Source organism: Poecilia reticulata, chromosome 8, assembly GCF_904066995.2.
Source record: "Poecilia reticulata chromosome 8, P_reticulata-male-v2, whole genome shotgun sequence".
NCBI lineage: Eukaryota > Metazoa > Chordata > Actinopteri > Cyprinodontiformes > Poeciliidae > Poecilia > Poecilia reticulata.
Window position 1 is genome coordinate 13122785 of NC_088837.1, and position 16043 is coordinate 13138827.

Genomic DNA, 16043 nt, shown 5'->3' on the forward strand with positions numbered 1-16043 from the left:
TGTCAAGGTCAGACTGAGGCGCATCCTCTTGCGTCAAGAGCACCGGAGGAGAAATTAAACACCGAATCAATCGCCCTTGAACGGCGCGAGTTTGTCACACGAGGGTGCGAGCAGACGCCGCTCATCCCTCGGTCGCGTGCGTGCGTCTGTGCGCCAGGAGCGATCACGGGTCAGCGCCTCTATTGCACGCGAGCGCCATTTTTTTTTTTTTTTTTTTTTAGGGGGTTTTTGCTCTGGTGGCTTAGCGGGAGATATTCAAAATGACGCTGCGACGTGCGCTCCTTCTGCTCGAGCGAGCAGACTGAAACAGGAGAGCGGCGCTGATGCACCTGGGCAGCCCTTCCCCCCTGGGGAGTTTGAGGAGGCATGAAAGGTGCCACAAAAAAAAAAAATCCTTCATACTTGCTTTAATCCATTGTTAGTTATATTGTTAGCTTTTATTATGTGTATATATTTTGTGTATATCTTTTGAATTCACATGGAGATTAGGATTGTCAACAGAAAAAAACACTTGTTATCTAAGTAGGGACCGTTTTACACTCACACACCCATCTCCCTATTTGCAGCAACTTACTACCTGATGGCTGACTATAAAAACTGAGATGTTGCAGGAAGCTTACATCACTTGTCACATGGCAAGTTTTGCCTTTAAGGGGACCTTCTGACTGTCTTTAGTCACAATTACTACTAATTAATTTATTAATTTATTTATAATGTGGCGCTTTTGGCAGACGGAGACGGCTGCAAATGGGAGGAGAATCTTCCTCCCCTCCTCTGCCTCTCATTTCCTTTCCTATTTTCATTCATTGCACAATCAGTGACATGCACATATCTCCCTCATGCAGCGCCTGGCTCAGTCCCCATCCATCAAAAGACAGACTCACACATCTTCACACGGGGACAAACACGCGTTCTCGCCGCTTTTTCCCCCCCTTTTGTTATCTAATTTTCTCCTAAACGCAGAAAAGACATTGCGAGCTCCCACTCATCTTTTTCCTATCACCGTCTCTCACATTGGGATTATGGTCATCTCTTTTCATACATGAGTAAACAGATTTGAAGGAGTTTCTTTTTTTTTTTTTCACGCATACACACACATTCACATTAATATACAGCCATAAAAAAAAAAAACGAGAACGGAACCAAAACAGGCTTGCAACCTCCTCGCCACTCTCTCTCTTTTTTTCAGACACACACACACACACACACGCACAGCAGGGAGAGGAGGATGAGGGAGAAAAAACCGGAGATGGGGAAGGCTTTGAAGCAGCCGCCTCCTCCCTCCAAACAGCACATCAGCAATCTCTCCATCTCTCTCTCTCTCTCTCTCTCTCTCTCTCTGTCTCTCTCTCCAGCCCTGACACACACCACACACACACCACACACGCACACTTGCAGGACGATTGCAATCACTCCGCACACATCCTCCCATCTGCTCTCTCCCAGTTTTGCAATTGGTGGCTGCTAGACTCCCCAGCAGAGGCTGCAAGACAAGGCACCCCAGCACCTCCCTCTCCTAACCTCCCCTGACCTCCAACCCACACAGAGACACACACTTTTAGAGCTAATTCCATTATATATTCTTGACTGGAAGGAAGAGGGTCTGTCTTCTAATTGCTTTCTTATCCCCCTGAGTCCCCCTCACTGTTTCCTCCTTTCCCTTCTCGCCTCTCTCTCCTCCTTTTCCCCTCCTTTGAGCCCGCCCCTCACCCTACGTGCACTCAACATGGCAGCAGACAAGCCGAGGAGTGAGGCAAGCTAGAGCGCCAGAGAGAGGGGGAGAGAGAGTGAGAGAGAGAGAGAGGCAGGAAGCCTGCTGCTGTCAGGGAATATTGGTGCCATTTTCAGCATCGCAGGGTGAAAGGATTGAGCCTCGCCGCCGTACGCTTGGCTCGGCTCGCCTCTGCTCAGCTCGCCTCTGCTCAGACCGGCTGAACAAGAGGGCTTTAGGAGGGAGAACTACAAAAAGGAGGAGAGAACGGCTGACCCCCGCCCCCCACCCCAACACAGGTACAGAGCTCTCACCTGTCATTTGTTTCCAAACGTTGTTGGGGAAGGGGATGCAGATGGAAGTGAGGACAGTGAATGCAAACAAAACAAAAAATCCAAAAAAAAAGGGGGGCGTGTGTCTGTCTTGCTGTCTGTGTGTGTGTGTGTGTGTGTGTGTGTACATCTGCAAGCCAAATAGAGGACAGCCGGCTCTCTCCTGGGACTGCGTTCTATTTTCATTTTGCTGGGGCAGAGCATTTGCCTCCCACACGAACACAAACACACACGCACACACGCGCACACACACATACACTCCTCGACACCTGCCTCGACCTTGTTTTCCTCCAGCATCTGTTCAAACAACCAGCATGGAAAAGCAGCTCTATAAACACATGAATGTGGGAAGGATGCGAGCTTTTTAAGCCTCAACTCTTCCCTTGCAGCAGTCGGCATGTCGAGCGTGTGTTACGTAGCCTCACAACACGGCACTATAAGTCAGAGCAGGGATGTGTCATAGCATGGCTGTTTACTCTGACCATTGCATAAGCAGGGATCCGACACACACCCACACGCATGTGCATCGTGTATGAGAAGGAGTGAATTTATGTTGTGCATTTCTCTCGCTTGCTTTTGAGGAGTTTCTCTGACTTGCATGCTATTTTTAGTACAGCGTGGTCTTACATGTTTTGCCCCTTTACGTACGGTTTGACTCATACATTTTTTTTTTTTTTGCAAAAGCTCACTTCAGATGGAGCTTTTATTGCTATACTGGCATTAAAATAAATAAAAAATCTGCTCTGAGACTGCAGTGTCACAGCTGACTGAAAGTGATGCTGCCCCACAGCCTCACTGACCCGGAGGAGACAGGAAAGGAGAGGATCCGAGAGGGGGAGAGATGGATGGAAAGAAAGAGGTGTGACGGAGAGGGAGAGTAAATAAGGCTGGAAGGGAGGTGGAGAACATGTGAGAGCGTGTGTGGGTGCGCAGCGCAACAGGGAGGAGGGGAGGGTGACGGCCGAGATAACGCAGAGAGAGAGGGTGCATAGAGAAGCGTCTGGGAGAGAAAACGGGTGAGATAGTGTTTTTGTGTGTGTGTGTGCGTGCGTGTGTGTGTGTCCTGGGAAAACGGAATTAGGCAATACTGGTGCGTCTCTATAAATTATAATATATACTGCTTACAGATAATGAAATAATGATATTTGAAATTCGAGTATCGCATAAGAACGACATAAAAGGGATTTTTAATGCTGAAATTTGGCGCTGTGGCCCACGCAATCAGTCACTGCCAAGGACGGTTGGACACAAAAGGTCATCGCTGATGAAGCTCGCTACGCTCAGAGGGCTGTGTCCGAGAATAATGATGAAAAGTTTAGTGGAAGGATAAACTGTAGCGCTCAAGCAAAAGAATCGTTTGGAAATCAAGATCCCAGGATCTGGAGGCAGAGTGAAGGAACGCGGGATCCAAAATTCAAGCTGTGGGTGATGACATAAGGAAGCCAGCTTCTTTCTGTTGAAAAGCTTAATGGAAATGCTGGTTCCCCGTATGATTCAGCACAACCAAAACCATCAGTGTCTGGTTTAATATCCGTGCCATAACTCTGCTTGACTAGCAAGCAAACTACCCGGACCTGCACCTCATAAAGAATCTTTCGAGTATTCTCAAGAGGAAGATCAGTGTCAGCGGTGCCGCAGGCTGATCGCCTCCATGCCACACTGCATTGATTCAGTAATTAATGCAAGACGAGCATCTAGTATTGAGTCCATATGGTGGTCGTCACTGCGGGCCAACATTTCTGTCATAAAAATCCACTTATTACTTGTGTGATATTCAAGTTTTCTGAAAATGTGGAGTTTTAATCAACTGTGAGCCATATCTATCAAAAATGAAGACGAATAAATACCTGAAATCCTCCCTGTGCAACAAATCTGCATATTTGAGTTTCAATTGTCCGATTGGATTACTGGGACAAATTATCCTTTCACCTGTATTCTGATAAATTGAGAGGCTCCTGTACGAATGGATGTTTTTGTGTAAAATAAAGCGCGATAACGGCAATAAACATCCCCGTTTCGCTGGTGTTTCGCGTGCAGCTGATGGTGGAGAGAGCGTGTCTCCTAACGATACGTGGAGCAAAGTTTGGCGTGTCAAAAGAGGTCGATAAGACGCCAAATGCACAATCACGGATACAGACCACGACATCAAAATGCAGAGGAGCGCCCAACTTCATCTCCCTCCTGCATGATGCAACACAATGAAAGGAAGCGTCACCAAGATCGGGAGGAGAGTTGGAAAAAGCAGAGAGCGGGTGTTTTGTTTTTTTGTTGTTGTTGTTGTTGTTCGTCTCTCAGGTGGTCAGTAAAGGGCATGCTGAAATTGGAGACATGCTGTTGTGGTGAAATGAAAAGCGAAGGCTGCCCTCTGTGCTTCTCTCCTCTTCTCCGCCTCCTCTTCCGTCCGTCCTCCTTTCCGCTCCTCTGTTCCAGATCAAAACAAATACGTGAGGAAGGGAAAATCAGCTGCTTTTCTTTAAGACCCCAACGCCCGGTTGTCGTCTCTCCTCTTTACCCCTGATGTCCCCGCCTGTCCGTGTATCTGCACCTGCATTTAGATCCGCTCGCTCCGTTGCTTTTGCATCTATTATAACCAACTTCTCCGTTTGTGTCTGTGTGTTTCCAAGCAACACACTATAAGCCCCCAAGTGCCCATGTAATTGCCCAGATGGCTCACGGTCATCTTTTTGGGCTTGTTATTAGGCAAACGGGGAGATAGACGGAACAAAAAAAAAAAAAAGAAAACTAAATGTTTGTCCCTCATTAGAGAAAAGTGCCACAAACACAAACGGGGGAACAGCACATCCACGTATGACTCACAGCCTTTCATTTTTATTCATGGATGCTGACAATTTGTGTTTCCTTTTTTTACAAATGGGTTCCCTAAAATCATCTCTCTTTGGGTGTTAGTAAATGATCTCCGCCGATTTTTGTGATGCAAGCAAAACCGAGCTGCTCCCTTTCAGCTTAGCATGTGCAAAGAGATGTGTGAACTTTCTGAGGGCTGCAGCGGGTGGAAAACAGTGTGTGCTAATTTCGCCCAGAGACCGGCAGCCTCAATTTATTAAACTTCTCAACGTATTTGCTACGCTGCAAAACCTGGTAAATGACCCCATTTGGTAATCCGGGCTTCTGCATGCTGCAGTGGGTTTGTGCTTTGAATTTCTGCCCAGAAAGCAGCACAAGGAGGGCTTATAGTTTCTACAAGCGGAAGAAAGATGATGTGAAACGAATCAATTAGCCGGCGACTTTCTCACGTTGTCACGTTTCCGCAACAAAACAAACTAATAATGCACGATTGTCAAGTGGGAAAAAAAACCCAATATGACTTTTAAGTGTTTTTACAGCTAACGATCTAAAAAGTCCAACATGCATTTGTTTTTAGCCCCTACCCTTGTTATGACACCCCTAGATAAAATCCAGTTTATTGAATCACCGTCAGACGGTACTAAATACAGTCAACCTGTGCATAATTTTATATCTGGACAAAAACAGGTATTTTCTGAAGGTCTCAGGTGTTTGTTAGAGAAGACTAGGTCACTAACAGCATCATCAGCCAACAGAAGACGGGTCAGGCAGAAAGTTGTAGAGAAGTTTAAAGCAGGTAAGCAACCGAGACGTCAATAGCAACCCTGCAGATATCCACATCTCAGGAAGGAAAAACAGTTTTTCACGCTCTTCTCAAGTTTGACCCATTAAACTGATAAGAAGTTTGCACAGAAAGCAGATGCTCCAGAAGTGCTTCTTACCCACAGTGAAACATGGTGTGGCAGCATCATGCTGCGGGGTTGCTTTTTTTTTCTCCAAGAAAAAAAGTGCTGATGAGAAAATAACGACAAATTTGCCACATGGGTGTACTTAGTATTCATTTAGAAGTACACACCAAAGAGGACTGCAAGTTAGATTCATGTCATACTTAAAGCGAGAAAACAAAGGCTTAAGTCTAGACTTGGACTGATACCGACATCACAAGTCAGACTTGTAGTCTGAGTTGCTCAACTTGGAATAAAGTTGTTCTTTCAAGCAATCTGGATTTGAGAAAGTAATGAATGTTGTCCGCTGGGAGTAATTTGTACAAATGACTTTCTACAATGGTAATACACCCCACACTTTTCAGATTTTGTCCAAAAACCACAAACTCTCGGTGTATTACATAAAATCCCAGTAAAATACAAGATAGTTTCTGGTTGCATTGATAATTTTTGCGAGGCGCTGCGGCTTGCATAATCACGCGGCAGCTTATGTGTTTATGAAAAATAACGCAGCACTTCAAAACTGCCAACACAAAAGTGTGTTTTTGTCGCTTCATTGTGAACCACGAGCAAAAGTGTAAAACACATGGTGTTGGCAACACGACGTCGCACCCGCAGCCCAAACACAAGGACAAACCGAGAGAGAGAGAGAGAGAGAGAGAGAGATCTTGGTCTCTCGTCATCTCAGACGCTCGGCCTCCATCTTTATGAGCGTCCTAAGAACACACGGTTTATATCCGGGGGCCTCAGATCGGATGCAGTGTGACAGAGCGGGTACATGCTGTTCCAGTGAACAGAATGCTATCTCTGCTAACCTAGATCTGATTACATACAGTTGCCCCTTCACACACACACACACACACACACACACACGCGCGCGCGCAGGTCGTGTTTGTGTGTGCATCTGGCCCACACTTGGGCCTTAATGCAGTTTGCAGGTAATATGTTTTTATTGGACTATCCCGGGCAGTGTCAGCGCAGTGTGTTTGTTGAGTGATGGCCGATGTGTTCCCCTCTGCGAGAGGAGAGGGAAGGAAGGGGGGAGAGGAAGAGCAAGAGGTTACTGCAGGGGAGAGAAGGCGGAGGAGGAGGAAGAGGAGGAGGAGAAGGAGGACGGGAGAAAGGCTCATCTGTATGCTGGTTACTGTGAGCTGCTTGTTTGATCTTGAGGGAGTACTTAGTGCTGGATGGCGGGATGCTGCAGAGTATGGGAGGCAAAAATAAGCTTCCTGCATCAATGTGTATGGTTCAGTGTGTGTGTGTGTGTGTGTGTGGGGGGGGGGTGTGTGCGTGCGTGTGCGTGTGTGTGTGTGTGTACAATTAGGTGTGAGGTGTTGGGTGCAGCACTTTGCTCATTAAAAGCATCTGGCTGGTGTCCAGTTCTGTGCAGTTCATCAACTGTCCTTCACGTCCCTCACCGTCTTCCTTCCTCTTTCCTCTCCTCCGAGTTGTTTTCTACCTCTTCATCGTCTCATCCCAGCCTCACTGCATCAAAACAACGCTTTACACCGTGCCTGCTGATAGGCAGAATTAGGAGGAGGCTGGTGGAGGGGTGTCGAGGGGTGGTGGTGGGCCATCTTTCATCGCTGATGAGTATTTGATCACATGTGTCTCATTAGAGAGGAATAAATAGTGCTTGTAAAAGATCAGTAATCAACACATTTGGTGTGTATCCGTGCTAATAAGTGTCTGCGCGAGGCCTTAAAGGCACCTCACATGTGACTGTGTGCACTAAATTTTGCAAAACAGTGTTTCCATGAGAATGACAGCTTGTTAGCAGGATGCTGGGTTTGGAAATTGCTAAATGTTCAAATGGAATAGTCCGTATACGTCACGCGTGAAAAACAACACATACAGGTGTGTGTTAATGGCTCAGTGCTGCGTGTGTGCGTTTCCTGTGAGGAAATACATAATCACAGCGGGAACAAGGGGCAATGATGCACCTGAAGGCGGTGACATCAATCGCACTCCCCTTTTTTCTACCGTGTGGAGAATTGTATCTGCATTTTTTTTTAAAGGTTTTTGGTCAAATTTTGCATATGTGGGACACATCCAGTCGCCTGTACAGCTGTCAGCACCAAGCGAGGCTGTAATTATAGTAATCTAGTAATTTTAGAGTGTGTTTTAAGGTACTTAAGTGCGAACGCATCAATGTGTGGGAGTGTGCAGGGAAATGAGAGCAGCAGCTGGTTAGCTTTCTTAAAGGGAAAAGGCACCGAAAGCGAGATGAGCTAATTCAGAGACCAAAAAAATAAATAAAATAAAATACATCATTTAAAAGTGGAGATACACTGACCAGAGTTTTTCCCTCTCCAATTTTCTAAAAAATATATTTTTATAAGGTCTAGAAAACATAAAGGAGAATTCAGTATATTCAAAATGTGCCTCAGGTTTGTTAGAGAGCAGTTTAAAATCCAACAGAAAATAAAGGAATTACAAGATTATTTAAATTTAAACTTATTTTTTAAGCACACACAAAAACAGTTTAAAAGAGTTCATTCCACTGGCCAGTGCAAAACACTGACTGGACTGATTGAAAAATTGTAGGTCTCAATTTTAGTAGATCTAAATAATAATTATGAGTAGAAACAATATTTTTTACTATTTTGTGTGAATATCAGCCAGGAGAGGCAAAGGAAACATCTTTTTTGGAATCTATGTTTTATTTTATTTTATTTTATCTTATGTTATGTTTGTTTGTTTTTTAAAATGTTATGTTTAGTTAGTTCTTTTATTAAAATATCATTGATACTGTTCATCTTTGTACCTGGTTTTTTAGTATTATTTTAGATTACATTTAATTCATTATAGATTGTATGGTTTCTTTCTACAGTAACATATTCTAATTTAAGTGTCTAATAATTCAAAAATATAATATGCCACATCTTGTGTTTCCTCATTTCTAAGTGAATTTCTTCAGTTCGGACATTTTAATCTAGTTGTTTAACTTATTAGATTGTAAAGTCTCATTGATTGATTGATTGATTGACTGAAAATAGGTCAATTCAGATCGTTTGCCTATTGATTAGTGCAGTTATTGTTTTCCCGTTCCATGCATAAATGACCCAAATTTTTTTTAAATTCTCCTTTTTTTTTAAACCTTTTTCAATTGTCATTGCTTCAAAACATCAATGTTTTAGTTTTTCATCTGTTCCTTTAAGAAGTGAACTTACAATTAGACTGGAATGTGTATGTGACAAACAAATAAACAATACTAAATATCTGATATCACTAGTATGTCCCAGTCTTTTTCTCAAGTAAAATTTAGGGTAATTCCTTCTTTGTTGTTTTGGATCTTTCACCTTGTGGACATTAGTGGTATTGCACCTTCCTGTAGTTTCCTGCGTATATAGTTTGACACACATTATACGCAAATTGTCAGACATGCAGATTTTCACATGTTTGTTGAAAAGAACAACAAATAGTTGGGTATAAAAACTGAAGCTCACAGGCAGAATGTGTGATGGGACCAGGCGTTTGTTTTGGAAGCAGACACTGTCACTCGCTTCTCCCCTGTGCTCTGATCAGTGGCAGCAGCAGCACTTTGAAAACTTTTCTACCCATATTCCTATCCTCTTGCGACTTCAAACAGCTGCTGCGGTTACATAACGCAGCATTAAGAACAAGTGAGAGGAAAGATAAAAGGCGCAGCGAGAGAGAAATGTTGAAGAACGAGACATGCAAAAAAAAAAAAAAACATCCTCTCCCTCACATACCTCACCTGATCAGTCACGTCTGAATCACAAACAGCAAGTTGCTAAAAAACTATTTCGCTTTGTATTGTCTTTGAGAATGATTCCTCCAATTTTATCTTTGCTAAATTTAGGAAAACGTGCAAATAACGAAAGATGATGAGATCTGAGCTTTAATTAAAAGTTTACAGTTATTGTGGGTAAATTCATCTTTTACAAATGTGAGCATTTCTGCACTCTTTATCTTAGGTACGTATGAATTCTGTGTTTTAGTTGTAGTGATTTTTCTTATTGCAGATAGATTTAAGACATTCTCTGAAATAATGACTTAAAATGCAGCAGACTGTTTTTGGTTTTCACTTTCATATTTTCCATCATCACCTCCAAGCTGTACATGGGTAGTGGAAGCACATCCTATCTGGCTGAGCTGGAGTTGTTTTGCAAAGAAGAATCTGTAAATTTATCAGATGTTTGATGCTTAGAGTTGGTACGGACATACACTAAAAGGTCTGCAGCTGTAAATGCAGCAGAAACTGATTGTACAAGGTGTTGACTCAGGGAGGTTGAGTACAGATTAACGCCACACTTTTCACAGATTTAAAAAAAAAAAAAAAGCTATCTGTTTCCATCTTCTTCACTGACATAGATGGTGTTGTGTTGTTCTTGTACATAAAATTTATATCTTTTGAAGCAGAGCCGGCCCAAGTCATGGGCAATCTAATCAGCTACTTAGGGCTCCAACAGACCGACAGAGGTGGCCAAAAGCACAGTAAAAGTACAACAAAAATGAGGTAAAAGTACATATAAATATTTTTCAGAGTGATGAATCAGTGGTAGTAATGCGTGTGATGCTTGATTTTCAATACTGGATATTTTTACTGCTTCAAGTATCATTGCAATACCCTGAAACTCAAATCTGGTTTTTGGCCAGCTTTGCAGGCCAGCATGTGAGCATTTTCTTCAATCCTTGTGTACGTGACGGCTCCTCCTGTGATTTGCTTGTGTCTGTGCTGCAAAGTGAGTTTCCTGCCTGTGAATTAGCTTCCATAGCAACCGGTGGCACACAGTAAGCCAGCCAGGTGGTGAAACCAATGAACGCTGCTCTGCATGTGGGATCTGGAAGTAAGCAACGGCCCGATGCCAGATCTGCATATAGCAGCCTCGCTGGCATGCTGATAGGGTTTGACAATACGGTGTTGCTGTGGTGATAGAAAGGAAGCTGGATTGAAATTTGGGCAGCGGACAATATAAATAAACAGCTGCCAGTGTGATAATGGGGTCTCTCTCTGTCTGACACTGCTTCGGCTTGTTTTGCTACCGTTTCTCGCCCTGCGTTGCTATTTTAGCTCATTTCTGTTTACAGTTGTGTAAAAATCTAATTGCCCCCCTGCAGATTTTTTCTCTTTCTGCAATTTATCAAATGTAGTTTCAGATTATCAAATACATTTCAGTATTGGATAAAGTAAATACAGAAAAAAAGAAATTTAACCATGATTTAGATTGTTATATGAACAAAACTTGACCCTAGATGAAAAAGTTATCACTCTCCAAGCATAACATCTATAACCTCTGTGAAAGAACTTAGTTTGCCTCTGCTTTGCTTATTTTTTTATTTATTTTCTTTGTAATTTAGCTATTAGAAGGTTTATGAGCATGAACAACCTGTTTAAGGTTGTGCTGCCACAGTATCTCAATCTGATTTATGTCCAGACTTTGAGTATCACACTCCAAACCCTTTGGTGTTGTTGCTGCTGTTGCTACAGTTTCAATCATTTAGAGGTGGACTTGTTGCTGCTTGTAACATCATTTCCCTTCTGCATTATTTTAAATACACTTGAGATTATCACAAGTCGTCCTGATCACAAATAGGCAAAGCAGCCCCAGGTCACCACTGCCGCCGCCATGTTTCACTGTCAGACTATTTCTGAATTGCTGGGTTTGCTTTAAACTACACAATACAAGAAGCTAATTTTTTAACAAAAAAAAAAACGTTCCAGTTTTGTGTCATCATATCTTCAAAATGCTCTTCGGAACATGTTAGACTGACCTTTGTTCTTTTGGTCAACAGTGTTTTTGACCCTGGAAAACATTTTTTATTTTTTATTTGTTTGTTTTCTTATAATTGAACCATGAACGCCAGTGTAACTGAGGCAAGAGACCAAAGAAATGCTTTAGCAGATGAGTCGTCAGTGCACTCCATTAGACTATCCACTCCAGGAAATGTTCACCATTGTTCAATGGTGAACATTTCATCTTCTTTGTGGACAATAGTTCTGACTGTGGTTTGGGGGACCAACCAAGCCTCATAGCTGCAGTATGTAACTATATTGTGACAGTATAACATGAGATAGATAATCTGTGAAAAGATCAATCTCTTCTGCCGTCTCTCTGTGGTCCTACTGCCATCTACAGAAATACACAACTCGGTCAAAAACAACCAATCAGAGCCAGGAGGAGCGTTGTCACACGGTCAGTGATGCTTGTGTTAAGACCCTCCTCCTGGCTCTGATTGGTTGTTTATGACCAAGTTGTGTATTCCTGCAGATGGCAGAGGAGCTTGATTTTCTTACAGATTATTTGTCTCATACAATACTGTCAGGACATAGTAATTGTTTTAAAATATATATAAAAACATGTTTTTTATAAAAGCTACTTTTAAAAATGGCTTTCTGGCCGTACTGTACAATTCCACATAGGACATGGTTAGGTTTCATCGTAAATCAAACTGTGTCGTATTTATTCAGGTCATGTTTACCTGAAATAATTTTTTTCTGAAATGCTTAAGTTTGACAAAAAAGGGAGTAGCGCAAGAAACTAGCAAAGAGGCAAATAATTTTTCAAAGCTCTGCAAACCTGTGCTTGAAACCTTGTCCTTATCCGTTTTTCTTTCCCTTCTTGTTTGCTTTTCTCATCTATTCTCTTCATGACTCTCTGAGGAAAAGGTTGCCACACTGCGGAGGTAGATGCAGAGCGGGGGCAGAGGAGTTTTTCATTTGTTTGATTTTTAATTTTTAATCAGAGCGTCATTATGAAGGCTGCCTCTTTACCTTGGGCTTCCACAATGATCACCCTCACATATACACGCGCGCTTTTGACGTCAAACGCGAAGAACTAACCATCTCCCATAAGCCGGACCCGGTGTTCAACAAATCACATAATGAGCTGTGTTGATTCAGTCAAACTTTCTCTTACAAGGAACAAAACAAAATATGAAAAAATATGTAAACAAAGCAGTCACTCCACACACGTCAGAGGCGGACCTTCATTCGCATCCCCCAGGAGGGATGTTCAGTCACCTAGATGGAGGACTGAACGGAGTGTGTTTGGGATCTGGCTAATTGCTGATGTTCTCATGCAGAGAAAACATGAGAGAGATGCTAATAACCTCTTCCTCTCCGCCTCACATGTCCATCGACTGACCGAGCCGTAGCCATGGTAGCCAGAAGGAGAGCACACACATGCACACACACACATGCGCGCACAAACCACCTGAGGCTTAAACGGATAAGCCTCAGCTGAATTTTCAAATTTAATTAGAATTTTGATACGATCAATTATCAGAGTCTTTACAATATATTTCCACCTCACTAAGCAAAACATAATGAACACCTTTCTTTATTTTTGGGCGAGAGCAAGCAGCAAAGAGGTATAAAAAGGAGAGGGGAAACAAGTAGCAGTTGTGTCTGTGTTAGGCTTTAGCTCTCATGTTTACGCATGCAAACGGAATCAGGATCAAGACCCAAATCACGATGCAAAAAGTCAACCTTAAGCTTGGATTTTCATGTATGCACACTCCTGCATTCCTCCTCTTACATTCACCCCGCGAACTCAAGCAGAGGCAGCGACTCTCACCTACACAGGCCACACAGCAATGCATACTAAAAAGACCAGGGGAGAAAGAGGGGCAAAGAGCAACGGGAGATGGAGTGAAGGATAGATGGATGAAGGTGGAGAGGCCAGCGACAGGGTTTCGTCGAGCTGGAGAGATCTGTAATGAGATCTCTGTGAGTCAGACAGGATGCTGCATGCATATCCTGCACGGATAAGAGACGGGCAGCAGAGAATGCATTAGAATACATTAGCCTAGCTGGCTAATAACAAAATCTGTGTCGATCTCATTAACATGAGGCAACATCTAGCGCAATGGCACACATCGATCACCCTAAAAAAAGTAACTGAGACGGTAATCGGGGTGGTGGGATTACTTTGGGCTGGCAACACTCCGCAGCTACCTAAGCAGTTTTCCCCCTCAGCGTTAAATTAGAAGAGGTAAGCGCTGACCCGGAGTTGCTTTTAGCGCGTTAGCTTATATCAGAGAGAGTGAGTCACGAGCTTCGCCGGGAGAAGCCGCGGCACAAATTTAAACATCAGAGCAGTCAACAAACCCTGGGCTATCTCTGTGGCGATATTTATTCATGTGGTTCGACACCCACTCACACACGCACACACACACACACGCATACACACAGACGCACCAGCTAAAGAGGCACATCTTCAGCGTATATAAAAACTGAAGCAGAAAAGCAAGTGTACAAAATGTATGTATCCAGTACAGAACTGAAAGAAATATTGTACTGATTCCATGTATCATGTCATCTGCCATAACAAAATCGAACTAGATCAATGCACCTCGTAGATCTGAAGCGCCGGTTCATATTTTCCATTTCATCCCAGTCAAAACATTGCCGTCACCTCCAGTTTTTCAGTGCCGCTGGTGTGTTTCAAACACCAGCCGATCTTTATTCTGAAGCCTTCGAAAGCATCTTTTGGTGTTTAAAATAGTCTCCATATATTAGGATGGTGATGTTGAGGCATTTGTTTCCACAGATTTTGTGATAAATCATCAGTTTGTGGCTTGGCTTATCCACAAAACAACTATAGCAGACAGCAACCAGCAATCAGGTCTGCAGTGGGGGTCAACAGGGTTGACCTTTATTCTCTCTCAAAGACTTGTAAACATCAAGGGTCAGAAAAAGGACCAACTAGCATCTCTGCGGACTCCACACATCCTGGACACAAATTCTTTCAAATTTTACCTTTAGATCGGCACGACAGAGCGCCGTTTGCCTAAACCATCCATCACAGAGACAGTTTATTTCTCCAGGTTGTCTCTCTGCTGAACACAATGAACACCTTACAGCCTGAGTAGTCAGATACTCTACTGTGAAACTAAATAAGCGTTATTGCATTGTCACAACAATATTTTTTTATTCTTTTTTATGTATATAAAAAATGGCTGCAAATACAGTTACAGTCTGCTCTTTTATCCTTATTTTATTTCCATTAAAGTTTATATGTTCATTTCTAATGTCTGTGGGCTGTGGGGACTTGAAAACCAAAATAATATAAATTCTTTTGTTTGTTCACAGAGCCATGGCTGATTCTAAATCTGATTCTGATGATACTTAAGCTTCTTCCATGCACTATGACCCTCCATAAAAAACAATTAAAACAGATTGAACATTAAACACTTACTATGCGAGATATTTAGATCTGCTCTTGTGTAAAGCCGATTTAGTTTCACGGAGAATCTGGATCTAGCGCCACCTCTGGTTGAGGATTAGAACCGGTTTGGAGGAAAATCACCATAAGTTTGGTTCTTAAAATAATTGTTCACTGAGGGGAGAGAGGAGTAGAAGTGGTCACCTTAAATCGGGAGCATTGTCTTCCAGTTATGGTGCTTTTTTTGCCATTGCACAAGAGTGGTGCTTTTATTGTGAGGTCATGGGCCGGGTATCAACGTCAGGGCATATCAAGGTCTTAAAAAGTTACGATTTCAACCTTAGCAGGATGCCACTCCTACGATTAAAAGTGTTGAATGAAATGTCCAACTGTAAATGAATGTTGACTTAATTTGATCAATTAGATTTAAACCTGGGCAACTTTAAAGATCAATTAAAAGGTTTCGTTCTCCAAAGAAGGCATGGCCTGAAAACTATTAAAGTTGCTAAATATAGCCTTCTCCCAGGGGGACGGCCTCTAAACCCTTTTTAAGCGTTGTGTTGACCGCTGTTTCTACCCTTTCAGCTCCAAACTGAAAACATAGCTCACCACAGCACCTGCTGCACATAGACGTCAGTGTTATTGGAGATCTATTGGTGTGCTTTCCAAAGCTCTGGAAATGGATTTCCTTTCTATTTCCTCACCTGGCACCCTCTAGGCTCTGTTGATCTGTAACAAGTAGACTTTCCTTGCTCACTGTTTAAAACGAGTAAGGACGGTAGGTTTTAAAGCCTCACCTTGGAGACAAATGGGACTCCTTCTGACTCTTCCTCGTGTAACTGTCTTTCCTGCACCGCTTCCTTTCTGTTTCTAGCCTGCAACAGATCCATCTTTCCTCGTGGCAATCTGCTTCCACCCTTCCGACTCATTCCTTGCTTCTTTTTGAGTCATCCCCTTCTCGCCCCCTGCCTTCTCCCCCAGAGCCTCCGTCTTCCACTGTTTCTGTCTGCCTCTTCCTTGACCCAACTTCTCCTCCCCAGCTCCCTTTCCTTTAACCTTTTATGCTCTCCACTGCTCTCCTGGTGTGCACAGATGCCGCTCTTTCTCTTTCTTGCAG

General features: G+C 43.0%; 1 protein-coding gene across 3 annotated transcripts in view; it reads left to right on the forward strand.

Annotated features, from left to right (window-relative positions):
• The first annotated feature begins 1195 nt into the window (after positions 1-1195).
• The window catches only part of rai1 (retinoic acid induced 1), a 67479-nt gene continuing 52631 nt past the window's right edge, over positions 1196-16043 (forward strand). For 2 of the 3 annotated variants that reach the window (XM_081609950.1, XM_081609949.1), the window contains exon 1: positions 1196-2010. The gene's annotated coding sequence lies outside the window, so the exon portion shown is untranslated. The remainder of the gene's footprint in view (positions 2011-16043) is intronic. The other variant, XM_017306187.2, reaches the window with a different exon arrangement.